This window comes from Argiope bruennichi, chromosome 8 (genome assembly GCF_947563725.1).
Source record: "Argiope bruennichi chromosome 8, qqArgBrue1.1, whole genome shotgun sequence".
NCBI classification, from domain to species: domain Eukaryota; kingdom Metazoa; phylum Arthropoda; class Arachnida; order Araneae; family Araneidae; genus Argiope; species Argiope bruennichi.
In genome coordinates, this window is record NC_079158.1 from 102,397,303 (window position 1) to 102,414,161 (window position 16,859).

Sequence of the window (16,859 nt, forward strand, 5' to 3'; positions counted from 1 at the left end):
GTCTGGTCATTCAGTTTTTATGGTTTAAATCCATGTGCCTTCGTGGCGGGTCGGAGAGTTAGATGGTTGACTTCCTTCTCTAGATAATATTATCCAACCATTCGTTACTTAATCCACTAGGACACTATTTTATTGCATGGCTGCATTATTGCACATCTCTTTGAAGCCAGAAGTGGGTATCATCAAAACTTTCTCAAGAATTAAGTAATAAATATATTTGTATATTATAAATGTGGTGTACGATGCGTCATCACTCAACTAGCCAATAAGAAGCTATCTGATTCCCGCCATTAAAACTGTATTCAGTACTGTAATAGCGTTCATAGATGTAAAACTGCCCAGCCGTTCGTCCAGTGTATTAAATTCATTTATGTTATTATGTTCATTATGTTAGTGTGTGATTCTTGTAATATGAGCCATCTCTAAGCATTAATCTCATCCGGGCTTTCTCCGAGGGCCCGTGAGAGATATTTGATTTGATATATATAATCCGATTAGTAGAGGCCTGTTTTGCGAGCCACAGTTAACATGTCTCTATGTAAATGCCTTACCTTTGAGAAATAATACTTGAGGAACAGTCTATTAGCATGCGATTTTTAGAGACTTCTCTGGAAATTAATCGCAGGGATGCGGTTAATACGCAAGTATCAGAAAAAGTAATGGATCCATCTATTCAACCGACTGAAACTAAAATTTGAAATGGATCCACAGTTGCAGTCACAAGGCAACATACTAATTTCATTGATTTAAGTCATTACGTTTACATTCTTATGAATGTACAGATTGACAGACCTCCAGTCTCTTGACAGATTTGTTTTCAATTTCGATAAGAATCTGTACTTAAGATGCTAAATCTGTTTCCCAAATATTGTGCATCTAACTTTCCTTGTTTGATAATTATCTTGTTCACTTTTATTCAGATAACCAGACAGACAGACTTTTCTCTGACCGAGTTTCCTCCAAAATATGTTAAAATTGTCTATAATCTATAAATTTGATGTATATACAAAATATCATAACAATATTATCGTATTTACAGAACAGACATAATTCCAAAAAAAAAAAAAAAAAAAAAAAATCCGACTAAGAGAGGACTGAAAAGTGGAGATTCATAAAAATTCCACTTTCGAATATTTCGACGATTATAGTAGTTTCTCTTTATATTCTTCTTATACGAGAGAATAAAAAGAGATCATTTCAATGAAGACTCTGTAATAATTAAAAGGCTGTATAGCAAAAAGGGATTTTGATTGGTTAGCTCATTATTGTTTAGCATAAATACTTCAGCATCAAACATTATAAGACAAATGTGCAATATGATATGTAGTCAATTTCAAGCCAATATGCAATATTAAGCCAGTATGTAGTCAAGATCAGCTATTCAGGTTAAAACAATCACAGCTCTCGTCAATTAACTAGCAAGAGTTTTTTTTAGTTTAGTTTTAGTTATATTAACGTCCCGTTGTAAAGCAACACTAGGGCTATTTTGGGGCTGACCTCGAAATTTTGAACCGCGGTCAGACGACGACACCTGAGCTGCCACCGCCTCTCCACGCCACACCAGCGGGAGGACGTTTGGCATGACTGATTTAACGTGCAACAGACCCCCTTACACGACGGTTCTTTGGTGGAATCGGGTCTCGAACCTGAAACCCTACGGCTCATAAACCGAGACCTTACCACCAGGCCACCGCGGCCCTTAACTAGCAAGAGAGATGGTCATGGTTGTGGTTTCTATAAAACCCTAAACTTGATTCCGTATAATAGAAGTTGTAAGCTCTTGGCCCTCACCAATTCTGGCGATCATATCACAAATATGTATATATAGAATTACACAATGTAAACACTTTGGTGATTAAATGACACACTTAAACTATCTAGAAAGGTTCTAAAATTGTTTGGTGACAGTTTTTGATATGTGATATAGCATATTGTTATCATTAATCATTAATTCATAAAAAGATGAAAAGAGTCACAAATCAATGTTGCAGCTGACCATACTGATTTTTTAGATAACTATCTAGTTTAATTTTGCTCAGAGATCTTATCATACCTTATCAATCTGTTATAGAATTAGCTTGCATAAAACTTTATTAACGGGAAAGGTCTATTGCCTTATGTGATTTACATCACATCCGAGAAATGCCGTCATCAAATAAAAAATAAAACAGATTGTCATATCAAATACCTGATTTTCGTTGTCTAGGACCCCATTCCTGCATTCCGATCTCAGGACATTGTCGAAGTCTCCGTTTAGAATAATTATAATAGAAACGGTGCTATGTTACCAGGCATTATTGACGTGAACTACTGTTGCGTAGGCCTCGTCGATAGGTATCGAATGTTTTCTCACTCCTTAGTAACCAATTGACGTAATGTCGATAGTCTGTTACGGCGGACGCCCGTTTAAAATATCACTGAGCTTGATCATCTTGCAAACATGTTCCAATACTGATAAAAAGCCATATCTTCCCCAAGAACTTATGATAAGCTTTTCAAACATAGTACCAGAAATTTTAAAACCTATCAGCTTAAGAAATTCTGTGCTTCTTGTATTGTAACAAGATTGAATATCCCTAAGCAAGTAGTAGATAAATTGCGAGAAATAAGGTGTGAGAAAGATCTTGTTACTTTTTATAGAATACTAGCTGGTACCCGACACTTTGCTGCCACAGAAGCAATAATTTTGGATATATCGTTTGAAATTTGTGATAGCTGTCTTGTTTAATTAGGAATGATAGAAAGAATGATATTTATTTTCTTTCAGACAATGAATACATTCAAATTGAATGATATATAAAAAAGAAGTATACATAATATTTATTCTGTTTTTACTTTAGATATAATAATCGTAATATGTCAATAACCTTCACGCAAGTACAAACAATAAGTTGGAAAACTTTTATCGCAATCAAATGAACGGTACGGCAGATTATAAAATACCAACAAACAAAAATTCATTTTTATATGTTAGATAAATATTCAATTATTTAAAAGTATATACCCCATTTAATTCTTTTTACGGGAAGGAAACTCAAAAAGAGCGTACTTTTTCCATTTCTGCTCATTTTTTGTTAATAATTCGGTGATTACCAAAGTAAAAAAAAAACATCAAATAACAGAATAATATCAAATTTATGAAACTGTCGAAGTTTTTATTGGTTGCCAATAAATTAAAATCAAAAGTACATTTTAAATGTTATGCAAGTAAATAGGTTGGGAACTTTACAGTATTCATTTAAATTAATGGACTAAAGGCAAACTGGGCGAAGAATTCAGTAAATTCATTTACATTTAAAATATCATGGTACATCTACCTATATAAAGTTCTTGAAGCTGCATTATTTCATACATGGGCACAAAATTTCATCAGTTCTTCCATTAATAATTTACATCTTAAAGAATAAATTCTTTATCTTTGGTAACTAGTTCTTTCAAAAAATCTCAATTAAAAATCTCAATTTCCAATTGCATCCTTTATCCTCGAATAGGAAATAGACTCTCATATGGTCTACAATTAAAAAACTGAGAGGCGGCTCTTGAAGGAACAAACCAAACTCTGGACATTCCGGAAAGTCTCCTTCAGCAAGACGAGAAATCCGGCGCAAATAACAGAAATTCCTCTTCGAATTATTATTCCGAGTCTCCTTCGAGATGTCCTGCGAGGACATTCCCCTTTCGCATTCCTCCCTTTTGTCCTTCCCATTAGTTAATCGAGACGTCTCCCGTCCGGGGGACTGATTTGATTGTTGGCCGCCGCGAGGAATAATCAAATTCCTCTCATTAGACTGTTATTACGGAGACGAGAGGGTGATTTATGGCACCCAGCGGCGAAGAAAAGGCTTGAAATCTTGCCGAGCACTTCCCAAATTTGATGGTATGCGGACGCTTTAAAGCTGTAATTATTTGCCTCAGAAAATGCAAATGATTCGCCTTGGAAAAGCGTATTTTGTTCGCGGCTTCATAATAAAGTTTATGAAATAAAGACAGTAAATCAAAGTTAGTGCAGGTTTTCATGTTTGGATAAGACCTACAGGGATATCCCCCCCCCCGCTCTACTTGCAGGAAGGCTGTTTCTAAAATTATAACTCAGCACCTAGGTTCCCCCAAGAATGAAACCATCCACAGCGAGCCAGAATTTGTAAATAAACAAATTAGAGTATACTTTGCTGGAAAGTTTCGTAGATCATGATAATAAAGGAATATTATCGTTAATTTGAAATATTATTTAAAATATGTGCGTCATAGATGAATTTTCTAGGATCTATGGAATATATGCAGATGAATTTTGATATTTTTGTAGCTATTTTCCCTTATATTCTTCAATATCATTAAACGAAAAAATTCTAAAAACACTTCATTTAGATTTATTATTTATGTTGAGCCAAAACATCTACCAATAACGTTTCTAAAGGGTGTACCAAAATTAAAGCAAAATTTGAATTTGCCACCAATCGTAACAGTAAAATATTGGCAACTCTATTAAAAAAACATTTGACAGCTGATAGCTTAAGGCTAGTAAAATTAGAGTGTTATACGATAGAACAAAGTGTTAACGCAAGATTTGAATTGAATTAAAAAAATACAGTTTTCTCTTTAAATTGTTATATTTTTATTGAATCATAAAGTAGACAGGATAGGGTTATGTATGGAATAAAACATATAGCGAATGGCCTCCACGCTTTTGCTGGCCCATACGCACTCTCTTGTGGAAATTTACCATTATCATTTTGCATAAATGTCGCTGAATTTCCTCCTTCAATGCAGGCATGTTTGTGGGATTGTTGACATAGATCTTTGACTTCAATAACTCCATAAAAAAAGAAATCCAATGGTGTTAAATCACACGATCTAGGCGGTCAATCCTAAAATTTTCGAACTGTCGCCGCCAGATTTTCATTGTTTTTGAAATATTGTACAACAATGAAAACATTTCGGTCTATTATGTAAAACTCCATTTTTACTAATCCTAAACTTTTAGCTGTCGAATGGTTTTTTTAAAAGAGTTGCCAACACTTTATTACACGAATGGTGGCAAATTCAAATCTTACTTTAATTTTTGGACACCCTTTATTTTCAAGCAAATGTCATTTCATATGCAGGGATGCGGTTCTGTTGAGAAGAAAGAAATTGAGTAATCTACGAAGTTGTTCAGAGGAAGAGAAAAAAAAAGCTTTATTGGAGTATTTAAAGTTCACCAACCACATGCAACTTAATTATTAAATTTATGGCAATTATTTTCTGCCATTTACAGTGCCACTGTGTTGCAAGTTACAAGTGAGGCCACAGAACAGCACAGAAAATGTAAGTGATGATTTAAATATAATATTACTATGAATCTGTAATATCACTTTTCTACAATTGCTTCTTTATCATCATTAAAAAGAGAGGTTTTTAGATGTTATTAATGAACTCCAGATAGGTAATTTTTTCTTGATTTTTCAGAAAATAGGAGGACACAACAGCACAGAAAATGTAAGTGATGATTTAAATATAATATTACTATGAATCTGTAATATCACTTTTCTACAATTGCTTCTTTATCATCATTAAAAAGAGAGGTTTTTAGATGTTATTAATGAACTCCAGATAGGTAATTTTTTCTTGATTTTTCAGAAAATAGGAGGACACAAAAGTAAAGGTTCTAGAGAATATAAGAATTATGAAGATATCTCTATCTGGAGTCGAGATATAGATCTTTCTAAACTAATTCCATATCCTACTTGGAGATTATAAAAGGTAAAGCGCTCATACGAAGTTTTATTCTCTCTTCGGAATGAGATTCTTATTTCTCTAGAAAGAGAGCTCTCTAGTTGTTTCAACTGAGCTGTTTTCTATTTAGCAACATGCAACATGCTTGTGTTGTTAATATTTATAAATACTGCTCATTTTGTATGTCTTGACAGTGCTTTTCTTACTTGAGCTTCTTGTTTTCCGTCGAATAAAACGTCTTATATGTATCATACACCCACCAAACACACCTTCTTGCATCTTAACTCAGCAGATTATTATGCTTTTTGCATATCTTGACTATGCTTTCGCATTTGCGCTTCTTGTTTTTCATCAAATTGACGCAAGAGCCATGCTCAGCTATGCTGCATGAAGTAAATGATTAAACTATAGAATAGACTATAAAAATGTACTTATTAAAACGTAAAAGAAAATGTATCAACGTAAGAAAGCATAAAATTTAATGAGGTAGATAATAAATGCTCAAGAATGTAAAATGTTAATATTTTCAACTGAAATACCGACACGAAAAAAGGTGAAACAATGAATCAAAGTTAAACATAAACAAGCATTAAAAGGATTTAAATATAATTATAATAGCAAATGACTTTTAAAAAGTTAAAAATATTTTAGTGGTACTTTCACAACCAGGTTTTGTAATGTTAATAATAATAGTGACTTTAAAAAAATGTAAACGAGAGGATTTAAAGATTGGACATTCGATGAAAATGAATTTAATATTAAAAATAATTTGTCACGATGGGCATACTTGCACCTTTCCATCAAAAATGAAATATCTGTGGTTAATGCGAATATGTCTAATACGAAAGCGAGTCTGTTGACATTAACCTATTGTATAGGAATAATAAGTCACAAACCAATGTTGGATTTCACAGAACATAATTTTTTGTGGATCTGCAAATCCTATAGGTTTTGTCAAATTATATAAATACAACTATTTAAGAACTTCCTAACATCATAATATGGAAGTCCTTGGATTATAAGACTTACATATTATGATGCTGAAGAATTTGCTACAATATTTGCCATTTCTTTGTCATAAATTACTGCAAGACTTGGACTGATTTAGAACTCCTCATTTTGTAAATTTGAAGTGCACAGAATACGGAAAAGAATGAGATATATCCGAATGTGGTAGCGGAAAAACATTTCCAACTCATTCGTGCTTTTAATATAGAATATGAATTTTCACTGAGCAGAAGCTGCAATGTTCTATAGATCACAGAATGTCAGAACCGTAATCTGATGACAAGAAAGAATATTTCCCAAGTAGTATCATAAAGACCAATGCAATAGGTAGATTTAAAAAAATCTCTCTAAATGCAACTTCTGATTATGATTTCCTAGTGCAAAACTGCATCTATTTGAAGCTATAAGTTGTTGCAATTCACATTCAATTAAGAGCGCGAACATTTATTATATCTTTATAATCCAATCTGTACTAACAGTGAATTTGATGAGAACGAAAGATACACACGCATGTTACATCCCTAACAACATAAGTGGTTCGATTTTCTCGGAAAATTCGAAGGAACTTCTCTTCCGTCACACACACTGGATCGAAGATAGGTAAGTGATTTGATAATCTCTTCGATACTGCTTAAAAATCAAAAAGCGATTCACCGATACCTTAATCGTTTTCTCTGGGGACGGAAAACTCTCCCTGGATCAGTGCAGGGGAGGTCCATTAGCGTCTACGGTCCGCTTCGAGCGTAATTAAAGAGTCCACTCCCGGCAAATCATTCGCAACAGGCCCTAAGAAACACCTCTTTCTCTGAAAGAAAATCAACCCGTTTGGATAATCCCTCCCACGCATGGTCTGGGGGGGGGGGTCGAGCAACACACTGTACTTACCGATGATGTATGCTGCGTAACTCGACGCCCATTTTTTGTCATCAAATTGTCGTTAGCGCGTAACTTGTAACGATGTCTTTCCATCCTTCCCCCTTTCTGCCTTTTATTTTTTCGTTTCTCTCGATATGTGAATTCCTCTCAACACCCTTTCATGCTTCCCACGAATCTTGTATGTTTATTCGAAGCATTGGTTGGATTTTCTTTGTTTATTTGGAGTATTTCTGGATGGTAAGTGATACGGTTGGTTGGCCGATTGTTTTTGCAGATTCGATGAAGGTCACACCATTTCTGTTGGCCCTGGTACTGAAAAAGAGAAAGAAAGAATCAAACCGTTTTGATCTCTGATTACTCTGACAAGACTGTTTGCGAGACCTTTAAGTTAAATTGCAGCTCCCTGAGGAGAAGATTTATAATCAATGACAAATCGACACCTCGAGAAAAAGTTACGAATGACCCCGTCACCAATGAATCATTTCGATTTAGAACTCTAGATTAGTTTAGTTTAGTTATATTAATGACTTGTGTGAAAGTAACACGTTTGCTATATTAGGAAAGACTCGCAATACTGAACGACGATCTGATGATGTTTTTCACTATAGAAAGAACTGAATGAGCCATCATTTCAAAAATAATATTTCTTTACAAAGAATATGCATGGACAATTCCTTTGTAGAGAATATACATCACAGTTTGAAAGACATTTGAGTTACATTACAATCGCCTGAGATTTATAGAACATGACAAATCGACGTTATTCAAAAAAATTACAAAAGGCCTCGTCACCAATGAATTACATCATTATAGAACTCTATAATAGTTTAGTTTAGTTGTATTAATAACTTGTGTAAAAGCAACACTTCGTTATACTGGAAATGCATAATCAATCATTTTGCACAGACTATACGACATATCTTTGAAAGATCTTTAAGTTACATTACAATCTGTTTAGAAGATTTATAGTCATTGACAAATCGACAATATTCTAAAAGTTACAAATGGCCTCGTGATCAACAAATAATATAATTATAGCTTAAGAACTCTAGATTAGTTTAGTTCAGTTTTATTACTTATCTGTGTAAAAGCAACGGGATTATTATTTTGGAAGGACCTCGCAATATGGGACTACAATCAGCGAATAATAAGATTGATACGGTTGTTTAAATATTGCAAAAATAAACTGAACAAACAATTATCATTTAGAATATGGTATTTCTTTACAGAGAGATCATCAATCAAATCGTTTCTTAATAGCTATTTTTTAAACCTTAGATATAGGCATGTATTTCAATTATAAAAAAAGCTCTAAATACCGTAAAGAATTATATTTTTTGTTGTTCAATAAATATATGGTTGCAAACGCTTTCAATTTTTATTCAATCCCTCCACCAGCTCTATTATTCTTATTTAATAAAAAAAATTTGGCATGTTAATCTTTTAAATAAATGAAGTTCCGCAATTCTGTGATTAAATTTGAACGAGTTATAAAGCTTTGAATATCTTTATTTTATACTATTTTGCATCATTTCAATGATGGTAAAACCGCTAATGAATGGATGGTATTTCTTCAAGGTGAACCCTTTGCTTGGTTTGAATTTAAGAAAAAGTTTCATAATACAATCGGACTCGGTCACACATGAACACATTCGGTCACACATTTTTTATTCAAAATGTTAATATTCAGAAATATTTTACTAAGTATAACTCATAAAATTAATAAGGTGTATAATTTTTTTTTCATTTTGAAATGCCACTTTTTAATAGTTTAGATATTAGCCATTTAGCTATAATTAGAGCGAATATTCTGCATATTACTCGTATCTAAAATGGAATGGCTTTGAATCATATCGCATATTTATAAATATATTAGAGTTACATTCAAGAATACTTTAATGGAATAACGGCACATCCCATGTAACTTTACTACCATTTAAAACATGAGCTCTCATTAACTATATTTCTTTTGTCCCTATTTACAAGAGCGGTAAAACAAATGGGCTTGATATCTGTCACTGCCTTTGTGGAACAATATTTGAGTCAATTTATAATATTCTTAGAAACGATTTATAGTCAATGACAGCTCAGAGCTCACAAGTCTACGAACGATTTCACCATGAATAATGACGCTATAGGCTTTTCTGCCTTCCCAAAAGTTCTAGAAAGAATTCCATGAAATTAGACAGTTTAACTTTATTCATTAATTATTGAAAAGATTTTATTTTACATTATAATCTTTAGAATATGGTTTATTATCGATGCCAATTTATGTTGACAGTACGTGCGAAAGATAGCGTCACTATTGTGTATTGATATACGCACTTCTATCTGTCTAAGAGCTCAAGAAAGAATTTCTCTGATATAAAATATTCATTCTAAATGTTGAGTTTCTCTGCATAGTACAATTTAAAGGAGTTCTATTCAGACATAAAAATTTTTATTGCTCTACAATTATAAGCAGGGTTACTTAATTGTGAAGAAAGTCACACTTTATAATTTTTTTCTGTACTTTCAAGTTATTGATAGTTAAATAGGCAACAAGCCTGAATCTTGTATATACAAGTGAATTCCTTTTTCCTTTTGTACGTATGATTCACTGTTTTATTTTCCTAGTTAGGTATAAGCTCTTATCGATTGACTGCTTAGTTGAAAAAGTAATGTCTATTAGCATTGATTGATATATCGTGTCTTTGTAAACAGAATAATTAACGAAAACAGTACAATTTGTAAACAGATAGCTTTACAAACTATATCAGAAATTAGCTGTGCTCAGCGCATTTCACATTTGTTCTCAACATTTACTTTACGATAACGTGCTTAACAATTTTCATTGAATAAAAAATAGAAAGTGAAGAGTTTGAATCTCTTTGCAGGATAGTTTATACCTACAAATAAATGCCGTTCTTTTAACACTAGTTATCTTACAAGGTGTCTGCAATGTTTCTCGAAATTCTGAATGTTATAAAATATTATGATGGTATAAAAACAATGTAGCAAAACATTTTGCGCAACTAGAGATTAAAGACATAAGAGTTCAGTATTTTGGATACAGATAATATTATCCAGTGGGAATTCTTACATTTGTTGAGGTACGTCAATAGTTCAGCGGGTTAAAACATGACATGGCTAAAAAGTATAAAACAACTGAAGAATGTTCTAAAATCTATTTTCTTACCGTGACAGCATTAATTAAAACTAAAGAATCCACTCAACAATGAACTGGTTGCTGCAATCGGAGAGACAAATGAAATATTTCCTTCAAGCAAAACACAAATATAAGTCAGTTTCTCCAGAATGTCATAAATTACTCAGTGCTTCAAGGTAAACCAGCTTCTTCAGAAAGTCTCCAAGAAGACGATATCCCCCCCCATGAGAACCATGTTAGACTTCTATTTCAGATATTATCTAGGTGCTCCAAAGTCATTTGATCAATAAACAACTTGCGTCTGAATGTAAGCCATCTTTTTCAGAATATCCTTCAAGAAGGCAATACCTTTCCTATTAATGTCATATCAGACCTTTACTTCAAATATTGTCTAGGTGCTTCATTCAGCCACTGGATCAATAACACAACTTGTATCTGTATGTAAACCATCTTCTTCAGAAAATCCTTCTAGAAGATAATATCCACCTATCGGAAATATGTCAGATGGCTACTTCAGATATTATCTAGGTGCTCCAAAGTCATTTGATCAATAAACAACTTGTATCTGAATGTAAACCATCTTCTTCTGAAAATCTAGGGTAGATACACAATATTCCGTTTATTGAAACCCTGTCAGAACTTTACTTCAGGTATTGTCTAAGTGCTGTAAAGTCATTTTGATCAATAATCAACTTGTACATGCATGCAAACCCTCTTCTTCAAAAAATCCTCCAAGAGGACAATATCTTCCTTCCCCTATTGAAACAATATCAGACCTATTCTTCAGCTATTGTCTGGATTTTCCAAAGTCATTTTGATCTACTACGACAATGAACTACTTGTATCTACAATCTCAATAAACTACTTGTATCTATATGTAAGCCATCTTCTTCAGAAAATCTCCAAGAACACAATATTTCTCTTACTGAAACCATGTCAGAACTTTACTTCAGGTATTGTCTAAGTTCTCCAAAGTCATTTTGTAATTAATAAGTAACTTCTATCTGAATGTAACTAATCTGCTTCAGAAAGTCTTCGAAGAATACAAGATATCTTTTGTACTAGAACCAGGGCAGATTTCTTTTTTAGGTTCTACCTAGTACTTCATCAGTTTACCCACTAAGTAATTTGGAGTTTTTAAGTAACCCAGCTTCTTGGGTAAGTTCAAGAAGATAAAATAATCCTCATACTGATGTCAAACCAAATTTCTACTTTAGGTATTTGACCAGAGTTACTTTGATTAACAACAACTTGGTGTATAAAGGTAGATTCGATCTTCTCTTTTATGTTGGCATCCACGCGGAAAAACTTGGGTAGATATGCAAATTGGATTAGAGCCTCCTTTATATATATTAATTGAGTAATAGTTTTTAAATTGTCTTCTGTGTGAATATTATTTATTTCTTGATTCGTCATTTCGCTTTCAAAAACATACAACTCTCTTGAAAGCGATTGTAATTCGAAATCAGGTTAAGGTATATGACTACATTAAGGATGATTTTTTTTAAACATTCGAAAAACAGTTTTATTTTTGAATATTTGCCTTAAAAAATTGAAAAATATCCATCAAACCAAAATATATCAGTTAACCGTCAAATATTTTTTCAAAAAATGAAAAATAGAGCTTTTTTTATTTTGGTCAAAAAGATGTATAATGCAAAAATCTTCTTAATGAGTCAAATTGATCAAATGATATGCTTGAAATTTTGCGGATAGCTTAAGATATATATTATCTAGTTCCTAAATTAAAAAAATGAGCTGTATTCCTATCCCATTAAATATTGGGGTTCGATTGATAAATAACGGGAAACTTTCAATTTTTTCACATTGTTAAACACTGAAACAACTATGAAATATTTTTAAGAGAATAAATTACTTATTCTCTGGTTCAGGAACTGTAGAACGTATTGAAAATTGTTATTCAAATTTGAACTAAAAATATGTATTAGATTTTATGAAGCTTTTCGTAAGAAAATTATGTCAAAGATTGGAATTTGAAAAAATAGCATCTAAATATGTCATTAAAACGTATGTAAATACAAATATAAAAATCGATACAACTTCCCTAAACGACTTAGAAACAAATTTTATCAGTTTTATAAAGAAACTCTTTCAAACATTAAGAACATAAAAAATTCGCAAAAAAAATCGATTTTTTAACGTAATCATCTACCTAATTATAATTCATTTTCTTTTCCTTTCTACACAACTAACAATTGATACAATCAGATTAGCATAATGTTTTATAATAAAGTGGGATCACTCAAAAGGTTAACTAGTAATAAGGAAAGATTGCTCAAAAAATCGATCTTTTCCTATCTGTATTTTTAAAACCAACATGAATTTGAGGAAGTTGCTGTCTATTGAACTGAAAGAATTTTAAAAAGCGTCGGGTAAGATTTAGAGAGAAAAAAACTCATGGCAAAAACACTTCTGTTTGGCAGTTGAACGCTTGATCGAAATCGTTCTTAATGATATACTCAGGTGTAACTTTTTTCAGAAACAGTAGGAAGTGTATCTGTGATTGCGTAATTTGGGATATTTAGAAACAGAAGAAGAACAAAAACTCAGTATCCTTTCCTGTTCCACTCCTTTGTATTGTTCGAAAGAATTATCCTTTTTTTTAAATTTATTTCTCCGTTACAATGAAAAGAAAAAAAGAATACATTGTATTATGTGTTGTACAAAATTTATAATTCCTTCCCTGATTTATCTTGTGATATCAAATGGTATTTCTTTTCTCCTTGTCTTGAGTGATTAAATGTACAATGTATCAGTGAAGAAAAAAATTTCGCAATATAATTCTTATGAAACAAATTCAGTATACTTAAATCCTCTTCAGATTTACAGCTAAATGATGTTAAAGGTGTTGATGAAAATGGTGTTAAACCAAAATAAAAAAAGGATTTATGTTCTACAAATCTGTGTGTGTATGTGTTTATGTGTGTGTGTATGTGTGTACTGTTTGGCTCGTTCAATTGATAACAATCTGTTTCGTTTGTAGTACCATCTGACAAAAGATAACCAAATGAGAAAAAAAAAATACATGGAAATATAAAAAAAGGTTTAAATATTAAATAAAAAACAAATTGGGATACATTCCTTTCTATTAATTCAATTTAAAATTTGAAATAGATCTACTTTGCTAGTGACAGGACCACATACCAAAATTGATTTGTATAAATCGTTGCATTTTTGAGTTACCTCAGAAATATACAGATAGAGAGACGGACCATTCTTTAAAGGATTTTCTCCAAAATTTTATACAGATGATAAATCCATTTGCTTACTTTTATATATCTAGCTTTTTGTGTTTTTGAGTTACGGTGTCCACATGGACATGGATAAATCAACAGACTGACTTCTTGCAGTGGCATTTGTCCAACATTTGATAAAAACTGAAATTTGGTAAATAAATAAATATAAATAAAGGCACATGCTAAATTTAATATCATTAGTTCTTTGCTAAATTTAATACCATATGTCAGACATAGTCCAAACATATGTTTTTCGGTCAGAAGTGTAAAATTCTTCAAGCCAATATTTTGGCTATTAAAATATTTTCACATTTGTATGCTTCGCATGCAAAAAGAAAAGAAAAGAACTATCGAAATAAAGTATTAGAAGAAATATTTTACGCATCTGTTATTATTGATTATTTTATGCATCTTTTGTTTATTTATATTGATTACTGATTATTTTCCCAACAAGATTTTGATTAAATATAGTAGGTCTCCGGATTCCTGTTTCGATATTGATACGCAGATGCAGCTTTTATAATTACTGAACATGGTTGCTTAGAAAAGGCTCAAGTTAAAGGCCTGAATTACAAAGCTTTAAAATAGAAACTGTTTCATAATGAATTTTCTTTTATTCTTCAAAAATCAAAAAATCAATAAGCATCTTTTAATCTCACTTAGTTTTTAATATTGACAATCTTTATTTGAAAGAAGTAGCAGGGCTATATAAAGACAAAGAGCTGCGATTGATTGTATGCCTTTTTGAAATGATTTCAAAGTTCTGATCCTTCATTTTGAAAAACAAGACTTTCAGAAGTAAGGAAAAAAAGAGATAGGAACAACTAGTATAATTTTTCGAAAGCTCTCATGTAACTCTACAAAATGAAAAAAGAATAATACTGTATATCTATTTTTGTATTCGCTGATGATACAATATTTCACATAGGACAACATCAGTATGATGTCAACATGCTTCAGCACATATTCGACAAAATCATAGTACTTTCTATGAGACACAGAAAAAACTTTTACGCTGAAACAGAAAGACAGTCTCTCAAACAGAAAAAAATATGCCATATTTTTCTAGCGAGGATATTCAAACATACAATCAAGGTACTAAAATTCTTTAACGATCATCTTTAATAAGCCAAATAAATACATTTCTGGGACATTTATTCGACACCAAGTTCACCTTCAACAAGACCCAGAACCTTCAATAGGATGTAGGACTTAGCTGCACAAGTTCAAAACACCTTCAGTGCTGATAAATTTTGAAACAAAATATAGTTCATCATTTTTTTTTCTTTCTTATATACGTAGTAAAGAGAAAGTATGGTAATCGTCAAAATATTCGAACCTGAGATTTTGATGAATCGTTTTACACTTCCCTGAGCTCGAAAAACACATTTTTGGAAAATGCCTGTCTGTCTGCTCGTCTGTGACAAACCAAGCTCGAAAACGCTTTAAGCTAGACGGTTGAAATTTGGTATACGGTCTTCAAGCAAATTTGAAGATTTCTATCAATTTTTGAATAAAATCCTGTCAATCTGTCCGTTGAATATAAGATGACATAATAACTACAAAATGAAGAGATTCAAAGATTCGATACACAGATTTAACATATGTAGTGTAGACATTGTCAAATTTTGAGCCAAATCCAACAAGGAGTTGATTGTCAGTCGGTTTGTACTTTCTGAAACAAGTCAACGCGATAACTCAAAAATGCGATGATTAAACTATATCAAATTTGGTTTGATATTTTGTGACTACAAGTGCAGTTTTGTGTCAAATTTTTATTTCAATCGGTTGTGAAAAACGTGTCTATAAAGGAAATTTGATTTTTGCCAAGGATTAATCGCCAAAGGTGAAGCTACAGATTCATTAAAAACACTGGATTCGAACCAATGGTTAATATTTCGTAACTATTGTACGCCAATGCTAACTAAAGTGTTCTCTGGCATGGCAAGTTTATTGTGGAGTTTTGGGAAGACCAATTCTACTGGTGTTATACTCAGACGCTCCTTTCTCCTATTAATAAACATTGTTCTAGTATGCAAACAAGTATTTACTTTAATGTTGACATTCTAAACTCAAATCAAAGAGCTGGTAATAGAAACCTCACATATAGGCAATCTATAATTGCCTATGTGTGATTCTTCTAAGAATTCTTCCTATAATGAAATTCTCTATAGGAAGAATTACACAAAATAAGTGAGAGATAACGCCATTCTTAGAAATCTGAAAATTAACAGAATTAAAGATTTCATCCAGAAGCTTTCTAGAAAATTCTTTTACCAAATGAAGAATCATTTTAACCCAATCATATGTTGTCATATACTACAGGGCGCTATCAAAGGGAAATGGGACTGTCCAAATGAGAATATTAAATAATCCCTTTACCTAAACTATCTTATTTGATTCAATCTGACCTGAAATTTTTTGTTTGAAGTCTTTTGCCCCAGCCGTAAAAGTTAAGCCTTTTCTAATAACCCTTGGTCTACGTTGTTCTTGTTTTGTTATATAAACTTTTCTCATAATACTCACGTCCTAAACTAAACAACACAATAATATATATATATATATATATATATATATATATATATATATATATATATATATATATATATATATATATATATATATATACTAGCCGCCTTTGGCGACCAGCCGGTTCGCCAATCTTAGTGTTCGTTAAAATTTTAATAATTAAATATTTTATGCAATTCCAACTTCTTCAGCAAAATATTTTATTCTTCAGCAAAATATTTTAAAACTTCAAATTTTGATAGTCATATAATTCACTCATAATATTATAAAGGCCTTCAGTCATAACGTGATATGTATCTCTCTAATTTTCTGTTACCCCTCGTAGAATT